The sequence below is a fragment of the Parasteatoda tepidariorum genome, chromosome 2, assembly GCF_043381705.1.
Source record: "Parasteatoda tepidariorum isolate YZ-2023 chromosome 2, CAS_Ptep_4.0, whole genome shotgun sequence".
In the NCBI taxonomy this organism is placed as follows: domain Eukaryota; kingdom Metazoa; phylum Arthropoda; class Arachnida; order Araneae; family Theridiidae; genus Parasteatoda; species Parasteatoda tepidariorum.
In genome coordinates, this window is record NC_092205.1 from 56,155,101 (window position 1) to 56,167,226 (window position 12,126).

Below are 12,126 nucleotides of genomic sequence, written 5' to 3' on the forward strand. Positions count from 1 at the left end.
AATAATTTTTTTCTAACCTATACGTATTTTTTGATAACATTATTTTAATATGGAAACATTTTTACAGTAATTTATTTTATTGAAAAATGCAATTCAAAAAAGGATTTAACCCTTTAAGGCAAATAAGACAATGGTCTCCCTTTTATATAATATTTTTGACGCTCTAATTACAAGCAAAAGCATATTTTGGTATTTTTCATTATAAAATACCAAATAGTCTAATAGTTTCTAAAAAAATATGCTAGATTATTGAAATTCTATTTGTGCTAAAACATCAAATTCATAAAAAGCAAATTGCAAAAAAAAAATTTCATTCACCTTCCAAATTTTATCAATAACTAATTTTGTAAATTAAGAAAATTTTAATGATGAGTAACTGTTTCTCTTAGATCTAAATAACTGCAAGTAAAATAAAATTTGAAAAATAATGGTTTTTAAAAGAGATGTGTTGGAAGATTCTGCTTTTAATGCAGAAAAAGACACCGTTGTTTTATGTCTTGTATTGTATTTCCCAACCATAAATTATTAAAACGCTAAATATAATAATATAATATTTTTCACTTATTTTGACCCTAATTAATATAAAATAATAATAAAATTATGTTTAATAAAAATTTCAAGTCAAAGGATTAAAAACGTCTTACGTAGCAAATTAATTAGAATTATACGACATCATACGCTCTCAGAAATTTCTCTGAAAAAGTGGTTAAAGAGCAATTTATTTAATGGTTATTTTCCCATGTTCAATCAAAAGAGTCAAATAATCATAAATTAAATTATAATCAAACCGTTGAGTGTGAAAAAAAACAGTTAATCAACTAATATGGTTAAGCCACCAGATGCCATCGTACCAACTAGGTAGTACACCACCAAATGAAGCCACTTAGTTCCTTGCAACTACGTACATATCATAGCCGGTTAATCTGTCATCTCATGGATCATCATCTTATCTATAGAACAATAACAGGTTAATCATCGTCTTATAGAACAATAACAGGTTAATCTGTCAATCTCATGACCGACAGAATTGAGGTTCGAGTTCCAGTATTGACATCACAATATTACCTCTATTCTTTTCAACACACGAAGATTTACCAGTATGCAGCACTCTCCAATTCACGTTACCCTTGTCTAGTTAAATTTTTATTTACAGTTTTGAAAAATTCTAGTTGTAAATAGTTAAAAAATCGTATAGTTTTGTATTAATGGTTTAACAACCATACTATTTGTAAATAGTTACAAAACAATAAAAATAAAAAATGTTCTTTATCGTAAACTTTACCGTTAGTCGGATGGACAAACAGATGCCAGTTATTTTATCATAATTTTAGAATGAAAATTCTAACAGTGTACAATTTTTACAAAAGCATTTTTTTTAATTAAATAAAATTGGTATTAGAAGAAAAAACAGGATTTAATATTTTATATGACTTATATTAAATTTGATTTTGGTAAATTAATTATGTCGAAGTATTTATAAAGACTTCTCATTTTGTACTTCACAAAAAAATTAAATTTCGTTACTTTCAATTTGAATTTTTTAATAATAACTAAATAAAATTACTTTATAATTCCTTTAAAATGAATAGCTCAAATACAAAATATTCTAATGTTTAACATTAATAAAAAATTTTAAATCTCTTTCTTCAAAATCTAGTTATACTCTATAAGTATTTTTATTTACGACAGCGACAAAATGAGGGCATTAATTTTAGCTACAACTGAAAAATGATTTTGCTGAAAAATATTTCATAAAAAATATTTCTTAAAACTGTGTTGCAGTAGTAAATATCTCGGTCTTATTTTAAAACAAGATTATTTTTAATCCAGTCACTTCTTAAAAAACTAATATTTCAAAAAAGAGTAATACTTTAAAACAAGAATAAAAGTCACAGTGAAGCATTTTTACCAAAAATATAAACAGTAAACAGATAGCAATGAAGTACAGAACTGTCTAATTTATATAAAAAATTTAATTTAGAAAAGCTTTTTGGATAAAAACATGTCTGCAATAAGCTTACTGAGTCCAAAATTAAAATTTCTTTGTGTTTACGCTTATTTTCTTTAATCCTAACATTTTGGCTTTAACTCATAAAATGATTTGCATCAAGAATTAATCTCTTCGTATCTTAGTTTTATTCACTGACAGGGGTGGGTTGTTATAAGCTATTTAAACGAAATTTTCTCTTTTGTACAATCCTATAATAATAAAAGATCGGATTATATATTCAATTGAACACTTTTAAATTAAATTTTTCGTGTATGATAGAAATTAATCTTGGAATTTAGAAAAATAGGGTTAGGAAATAATACTAGGTAAAAATAATTTAATCTTTTATTAAATTTCTTAAGAAGCATTTTTAACAGAAAACATACATTTGAAAATTTTAAAATTCATTTGTTTGGAAAATCTTAATCAATATTGTCAATTATTATTCTAAATAGATAGTATTACTTTAAGTTTGTGAATATCTTTGCTTTTAACAATACTTCAAATGTATGATCAATATTTTATGCAAACTCATATTTTTAGCGTTTTAATTCTTTTTAATTAAAAAACTAGAATTCAGATAAAATTTAAAAACAAAAATTATTTTTTAAGTTGAAACAATATCTTTGAAGTGATAAAAAAAATTATATGACTGAACAAAAAGTATATAAACAATTTAAAACAAAAAATATTTTTTAAGTTGAAACAATATCTTTGAAGTGATAAAAAAATTGTATGACTCAGCAAAAAGTATATAAACAATTTAAAACAAAAAATACTTTTTAAGTTGAAACAATATCTTTGAAGTGATAAAAAAAATTATATGACTCAACAAAAAGTATATAAACAATTTAAAACAAAAAATATTTTTTAAGTTGAAACAATATGTTTGAAGTGATAAAAAAATTATATGACTCAACAAAAAGTATATAAACAAAAGTTTGAAGTATAAAAACTAATATTCAAATAATTATTAGTTTGACTTTATTGTATGTTTGTAGAATTATATGTTTGACTTTAAAACAAAAATTCAAAAACTGAAAAACCAGCAGTGCGTCTTCTTTTGAGTGACAATATATTGCTAATTACGGGAAAGTTTCATGATATGCCCAGCTTTAATATATATATTTAAAATTCATGACATAAAATTTCAAGCAATTTCATGCATGTATCATAAATCCATATTTAATCTCTGACAATAAAACAGGTTTTAATGTTCTCTGTCACCTATTGAATGCGTTACTGTTTTTCAAATAAATATTTATTTGCAACGAGTAGTGCCTTCTTTTTTTTTACTTATATTTGATAATAAATCAAAAACTGAAAGCTGAAAGTGGTTTTTACGGTGCACTACGCGTTGTTTTTGTGTAAGTTTTGTAATAGTGGTTTTCAAATTTTCAATCAGAAGGTCAGACTATTATATTTTTTTTTATTAAAATTGTGTAAGTTTGTCTTCATTACTTCTAGGTTATCCGAACAAGGAAAGAATATAAATGAATATATAAAAAATTCAACAAAAATTTTAAGAGTGGGAAAAGTCACATGTTTCGAGCTAATTCTTAAAAAAATAGAAACTCATTATCAAAACTCACCAGACGTGAATGAGGAAAACTAGAGGAATACAAAACTGTAAACGTGAAACTATCAATGAAAAAAGTGGAAAATAAATAAAGATGAAAAACAAATGTAGAAGAACCCCATTGGAGGAGGAGACAAATCAAATCAGGATACATCTAAAATGCTATGTAGCGTTGATGAAAAACTTATGCCGTTTACAAGGGAATCGGCTCTTATATGAATGAAACATAGTTCAAGTATACCATAGTGTTATTCCGAAAAATTTCAGATACAATGTTTTATTAAGATTTATTTGTACCTTTATTTGAAGCGTGAAAAATGAAAATAAACCACAAAAACATACATACAATTATTTTGATTCCATAATCAAAAACCTTCAACATTGAACTTCAACCACTGGTCTTGATTTCTGAGAATTTTTTCACATTTTGCAAATTTTTTAAAATTTTGTAAATTCCTTAAAATTTAATTTTTTTATTTTTTTAATTAAATTAAAATTATGTTTAATTAAAAATTTGAAAAAAAGTAAAAATTATAATTAAAATTTAAAATTAAATTTTGTTTTATAAAATTTTATTTTTCTAGTATCCTATTCTATTCAATATTTGCTAATCAATTTCACTTTAATTTCTTCTTTCTGCACACTTGATGCTCTCACACTACCCATACCACAACTTCATTTCGATGCTTTGTTTGACTATTTTGTTCAAACTTGTTCACCATCCCCTTTTAGTTAAATCTCTTTTTCCTTATTTCAACTTTTTTTTCTTCCTTTCTGTCTGTAGTTCGACACAAAGTTAAGTTCCTGATTATAGAACATAAATAATAGTATGTCTGTTTTGAGGGCTTTATTTGTGTTTTTTTTACGTTATTTAGCTTTTCTTTCACGTTGCTCTAACAACTAAACTATCACTCTGATAATCTATACGAGCAAAATATTTTTCATTACAACATCAAATACGTGGTTCCAATCTTGAGCATTACTTCAACCAACTCTACCAACAGGCTTTGAGAAGTAGAAGTTTTAAGAGAAATTTAATCCCCATCTTTGTGGCTGGAGTATTTGAAGGAAAAGTTCCTTTAATCCAATTCTTTGACACCAATTTACGATAAAAGTAAAGGTTTAAAAAAAACATTTTGAATTTTTTTTATCTTATTTATTGAACTTATTTTTAATTATTAGTAATATCAAAGTTATGCTTTACAGACATTGGTTGATCACATTTAACGGAAAATGTTTAAAAAAATAGAAAAAAATAGACATTTTACACAATTTGATTGCTAACCAAAAATATTGTTTGACAAGATATTTGTCTTGATAACAACTTTATCAAACAATGGGAGACGACGTTAAATTGATAAATCTTACACTTCTGATCGTATAAAATGAAAAGGGTTAGGCAAGGTATTAGAAAGTATCAAAAGATTTAACATTTCAAACAAAATTGATTGATGGCAATCAATACAATATATGTGACACACTATAGTTGACTATATGTGACACACTATAGTTGAGAGGGCTAATCAGACAATCTCATGACCGGATGAACAGGGGTTCAATTCCCAGCGTTGATAATGCAATATTTCTTTTATTTCTTCAATACATGAAGAGTTTCCAGTGTCGTGCACTCTACAATCTATTACCCTGAACTATAAGTATCCGAAACTGTCATTCATGCATAAATGGCGCCGCACCCATAGAACTCCATTGTCCGTTTAAGTTTAATTTTTAGGATTTAGAAATTATGCTAGCCGTAAATGGTATCAAGCCCATATAGTTTTGTATTCGTGATTTTTTTTTTCAAATACGTAAAGGTAAAAAATGTTCCTACCCATAAACTTTATGGTTAATTGGAAGGGCAGACTGCTGCTGGCTATTTCACCATAATTCAAGAATGAAACTTTTAACAGTATACTAACCTCTCTCGTGAAATCAATTTCTACGAACTTTAAATACAGTTTTTATTAATATATAATTTAGTTCTTTTATTAAAATTGTCCAGTTGTCTCTTTTTTCATACATTCTCTATATTAAAGTACTTATAAAAATTTAAAATAATTTTTCCTAAAAAAAGGAGTTTTTAAGAAAATATTGTAACTAATATATTGTTAAATTAAATATCTAATATGCTTAGTTTGAAGTTAATTTTAATATATTTTGACCTGTGAAATATATCTAAAAATTCTTCAAAAATTCTTCAGTGCATTGAAAATAAGGTAATCTCTCCCGTACATTTCCGAAAAAGTGAACGTGGAATATTTCTAAAGTGAATGTGTGATGCGAAATTCGAATGAATGTATGGAGTAAGGTTTCAAACTCTTCTACAACTGACAAAATGCTTGAATATAAATCAAAGGATAAAACATCCCCAAACGTGACTTAAATACTTTTTTTATTTGAAAAGAAAATCAATTTTTAAAGCCAAGCATTCCCATCTGACATTAAATTTGTGAGTGGAAGTTTTTTTATCCACTTATCTGCAAATGCATTCTTTTTTTAAGTGAAGCTTTTCATAAAAGCGTGAATTTCATAATCTCAGACTAAATGGAAGTGACTGGAGCTAGAGATGAGACGAGCTCAACTCAAACTCAAAATACATTCTTACTACTTTGGAATTAAATAACTATAAAAAATTATTTTTGGTTTAAATACTGGATATAAAAGAAATTAAAGAAAAATTATTATTAAAGAAATTATTATTAAAGAAAAAAAGCGAAAACTCAAAACTATTAAATAAAAATACTTATGCGTCATGCGTATATGCGTAGTATAAAAGGAAATAAATACATTCATACGTAGCATTTTTGGCATTTTTAACATTATCACTTATAACCTAATTATCATTTGATGGATTTATTGTGTGCTTCAAAGAGCAATTGAAACATTTCCAATAGTTAAGTCAAAATAAAAACTAAAAAGTATAAAATTTCAAAGCTAAAACAATGATCATACGTTTTCTTTCAAATATGATTCGTATTTTTTATTCAAAAACAAAGAAGTGTTATTACTTGTTAAAAAATTCATTCGCTTCAAATGTATACAAATTAAACATGTTTAGCTGTGGAAATGTTTCAAACACTCTAAAAACAGGAGCAGAGTTTCAAGATTTCATTTACAACATTCCTTGTCAGTGTGACCTTGTATACATTGCACGTAATAAACGCGCTTTAAAATTTAGACTTATGGAATAAAACAGATACGTCGGTTATTAAGAATTCGAAAAATCATCAATTACTGAACATTGTTGGAATTTGGACATAAGCTTAATTTCGACAATGCCAAAATTACTTAAAATTGAATCACATCAGCTCATCTTGATATCCTGGAATTTTGTTTTATTCATATGAAGACTGATTCCCTTGCGAACGGCATTTTTTCCTCACCACCTCTCCGTTGCAGTGTGAAAATGCATTTCACCCTGATTTGCCTGATTTTCCCTGATTGCCACTGTGGTTATTCTTGATCTATTTTTCATCCTTTTTTTCTCTCTGCCACTGTTGTTTTTCCAGTTTTGTTTCTCACCTTTATTTTTCAATTTTTCGTTGGTTACTTTACGTTTTATACTTCAAAAAACTTTTTTTTTTCTCATTCACGTCTAGCAAGTCTTGAAAATTTGCCCCTGTATTTTAGCGCTTGGAACATGCAGACTGTTATTTCCAATTTACGTACTTTTGAAGTGAATTAAGTTTTTTAATCAAGTTTTAAAAATCCTAATGCTTCAGTTTCTTGTTATTATTTGTCTAAGGAAGTCTTACATTAGATCCGTATGCGTCTCATATTATTTTCAATCTCATAAACAGCATTTTTTTGAAAAGGATATTTAAAGAACAGTAAATATTTTTGCGTCTTAATAGTCAAAACAAAAGCATGAATTATTGCATTTTTTTTTTGTTCCAAATTCAGTAGTAAAAATTCAATTTTTGCCTATTATTAAACCTTAGTTTACGCTTAATAAATGAATTCCCAGCTCTTTTGTAATGTGAATTTTCAATAGCAACTCTTACGAAACTAAAAATCAATGGATAAAAATACCTACAGTAAAATTGGTTTCCCAAAAGCAAACTTTCTATAAATAAAAGCTAAAAACCCTTCTTTTCGATCTCAGTTCATTATTACTTCCTGCAAAAGTCGCCAAATAAAAGTAAACTACTCAATACTTTTTCGCTTTCTTAAATGAGAAATATTGCAACCTTCAAAAACTTCAGGAAGTATAGTCCATCCTTTAATGCTATTTATTACATTATAACGTATTCTCAGACGGGATCACTTTTTATATAGACGAAACAATAAATAGTTTTTTGAAAGCTTTTAGTTTATTGTGTTATGAAAATTAGGTAGCCAATTTAAGGAAATAAAGTACCTAAGAGGCGGAACTTAATGTGATTAGGTGTAATTTTTTAAGTTAGAAATAAATTTCGAAACTCATTCTTAAGCTTTCAATGCACCTAAATGTTAAGATGATTAGTTTGTCGTTAAATTATCAATAAATTATTTCAATCTCAAATAAAAATTTTAATTTTTTAAAGCAAAACTTATTTTATTACATAAGAACTTTTTATTGCAGTTTATTTTACATTAATATACCTATGCATTTGAACTATATTATATTATAAGCATTCGAAATATTTGCAAAAGTTGTAGGACCAATTAAAAGTCGATTTACCAAAAAAAGTCGTAAACAAACATCGAGTTTGACCTTCGGCTTTTACAACTATTGAATTATCTATTAGATTGAGTTTTTTATTTACTACTCTAAAAGTTTTTTACTGCTATAACGCTATTGTTTACTGTTTTACAAAAACTAACAGTTAGTAACTTTACTTGTGAATGGAATCATATAAAAAGTTTAATTTGAAATGAATGCACATTTTGTTGCATTAAAAATTTAATTTGCAGTTTATTTCTCATCAATCTAGATATGCATTACAAGGATATAATTGTAATCACAAAATCAATACAATTTGCTAGGTCAATAATGATAACTAGGAGGGGAAAAAACACACTGAAACTTTACATTATTAATTCAAATTGGAAAACGCACAAAGCAGCTGAAGCCAAATTTGTATTATGTAAACTAGAAATAAAACACAAATTCTTAATAATTAAAAATACTTAAATATAAAATATGATATAGAAATGTGTGTTTGCTAAGCAGTACTTCATCAAGGAACACACTACCTGCAAACACACAGGAACCTTTCTGTCGTTAGTGGAGTTAACCAAAATTAACAGTGCCCCGAGGCTCCTTAATGAAAAGACAAGAAAAAAACTTATACAACAAATAAATATCATTATAAATTTGAAAAAGAATCACACCTAAAAGGTACAAATTTTAAATCAACAATTGAATGAAATGCCTCCTTAAAGCACAATTTAAACAAATCCAATCAAAGTAACAGTTACCGTTAATAAAAGTGACAATATTAAATATACCGAATCAGTAAGAGAAAAAAAAATTCAAGTGCTGACACCTGTGAAGGAATTCCTGAAAAGTAAAACATGTAATCAATGAGCAGTAAAAATCCAAGTGAGGCCATCTGTTTTGGAAAATAAATACTTAGTGTTCACCGCATAGGCCTATTTATGCGGGCTTCAATATCGGCCAAGCTAATATAAAGTGTTTAAAATATTTTGAATCAAGACATCAAAATTATTGAAATTAAAAAGAAATTTACTTTTCTTCAGACTAATTTTTAAATTCCCAATAGCTCATAAAAAATCTGTTCGGTTGTTACAAATAAATTTAAATCTTAATACTTGACCAAAAACAATATTTTTAAAAATCTTATAATACAAGTTGGAGTAAAAATGTGTTAGGCTAATAACATTAAGTTTAAAATCTTTTCTTTTAGCGTAAACACCAATAAATATTTTATTGTTGTTAATAATCCTACTATCAAGATCCAAAAAATAAGCACGAAAATCTTGTGAATTAGTTTTTATTAAATTTAGTTCATCGGGATAAATATCATTAATTAAATCAAAATCATTACAATCAAGGATGATTAAATCATCAATAAACCTAAAACCATTTAATAAGTTATTTTGTAAAAATTTATGCTCATAATAATGTAGGAAAATATTAGCAAATGCACTTGAATAACAATTACCCATTGAAATACCCTTTATTTGCCTATAAAAACTTATACTATTAAAGAGATAATTTTCGAAAATGTTAACATTACATAAATTAATCCAATCCTCTTTTTTGATGTCTTCATTAATCAAATAATTATCAAAAATTTCTATGCAAATATTTTTTAAGTTATTGTGTGGAATGCTAATAAAAAGATATTTAATATTGTCACTTTTATTAACTGTAACTGTTACTTTGATTGGATTTGTTTCAATTGTGCCTTACGTTTCATTCAATTGTTGATTTAAAATTTGTACCTTTTAGGTGTGATTCATTTTCAAATTTATAATGATATTTATTTGTGGTATAAGTTTTTTTCTTGTCTTTTCATTAAGGGGCCTCGGGGCACTATTAGTTTTGGTTAACTCCACTAACAACGGAAAGGCTCCAGTGTGTTTGCAGGCAGTGTGTCCCCTGATGAAGTACTGTTCTGCAAACACACATTCATATATTATATTTTATTTTTAAGTATTTTTAATTATTAAGAGTTTATGTCTTATTTCTAGTTTAAGGATATAATTGTATAACATTCGAAACAGTTGTGCTCTATTCAGATGTAATCTAGTTTAAGGTTGAGTTCACTTGAAAAGTCTTTCACAAGGATTGAGTTCGGTCTTTCGCTTTTTCAACTGTTTCATTTTCTACTATTTAAATATCTGTTCTTCCTACAGGCTAGAAAAAAGTAAGCAATCAATACAGCAGTACTGACCAAAACTGCAAAATCCTACACAAAACAGAAAAAAAACGTACCAACAGAACTGAAAACGCAAAAATAATTCCTTTTTTTTTAAATTTAATATAGTTTGTCCTTCCCGAGACTTTACATTATTAGATTAAGCAAAACACGTTTTTTAGTAGTTTATCCCATCAAACTCAAGATTGAATGCATCCAGAATCATTTGGCATGATGCTGATACTCAAGGCCAAATCATGACAGCCAAAATTTACCACAATCATCGAATTTTCTTCGATACTTATCCCTTTGAAAGGACAGTAAAAAACCTATCTTTTACATTATCTATATTAAAGCTTCCCAGCATTGAGACAATGTTAATAGGTATATTTGATACCCTAAATGTCATTTACTTTCATTATATCTTACAGTGGATAATCGTGAAACACGGTTGCCAGCAGATCACAGACATCAAGCATCAATGGCTGCTGTCAGTGATCTGGTAGGAGACCTCTTCTGGAGATAAGGGATGACATGTCTTCAACTCATACTCAGGAATGCTTCCTAGACCGTCGCCAAAAGCCCATTGTGCAGAGTACGGCGTAAATAAGCTATCATTACTATTGTAACATTCTTATTTACGCCTCTAAATTTTTTTTGCTATAATTTTGTTATTTATTGCTCTGAAAAACCAGCAGATAAAAAACGTCATTGTAACTGTTCGGTTTATAGAACAATAAATGCGGTTTAACCTAAATTCGTTGCTGTTTTAAAGAGAATTCACCAAGAAGGAGTTTGACCTCGTGTCTTTTCGATTGCCTTACTGTTGTATTGTCAGTAGATATAATAATACTTAACACTTAGTCCTGAACGGGTGACGTAATACTGAAAGATAGTGTAATTAGACATGCTTGTAATAATCGGATTATTCTAATAAATAAAATTAAGTCTAGCAAGCAAAAGTATTAAAAAATCTTATTACTTTTAATAGTAATTTTTTTTTTTAATTTGAAGTAAAAATTTTGAGAATCTCCAACATTTTTTATCTAGGAAAAGTTCTTTTTTTTTATTTATTTATTTATTTATTTATTTATTTTGAGAAGCTGGATAGATGGACGGGAAAAATCTGAAATGCACCATAAGATTAATGCATCTATAACGAGCATCAATTTTACATCATCATAAAAACCAAAATTGCTCATATAAAAGATTTTTCAAAGAAATACTTTGATTCAACCCAGATTGAATTCCGTCGTAAAGTAAGTTAGTGTAGAGGCTGTTGGTTGCGTCAGCTCAGATTGCATGAAAAACTGAGGTAGAAGGATCGAGGATGGGAACGAAGATCGAAGGTAGGAGGACGAACCGAAATAGTTCCTGCGCGGAGGAATACCGGCGGAGGAGCATCAACCGGCGGCCAAGGCAGGGAGTGAAAAGGCTGAAGTCCAGTATTTAAGCAGATGACAGTTTGCCTTCGAGAGAGGTTGTTGTGCAGCGTCCGAGACTTCGTCCCGATATCCCAATTCTTCCCGGTGACGCCCACCTGCAGTATGCGACATTTACAATCAAAAGTTTAAGTTTTTAATTGTTCTTTTAATAACAACTTTTAATGTTTTTAAAGAATAACTTGTTAATTGGAGTTTGTGAAGTTTCGTAGATGGTTTGTTATCTTTCAATATTAAAGAGGATGTTTCTTTGCCATATTGTTTCATTTTTGAAAGTCTTACATTCCCATCACCGAAGCATATACA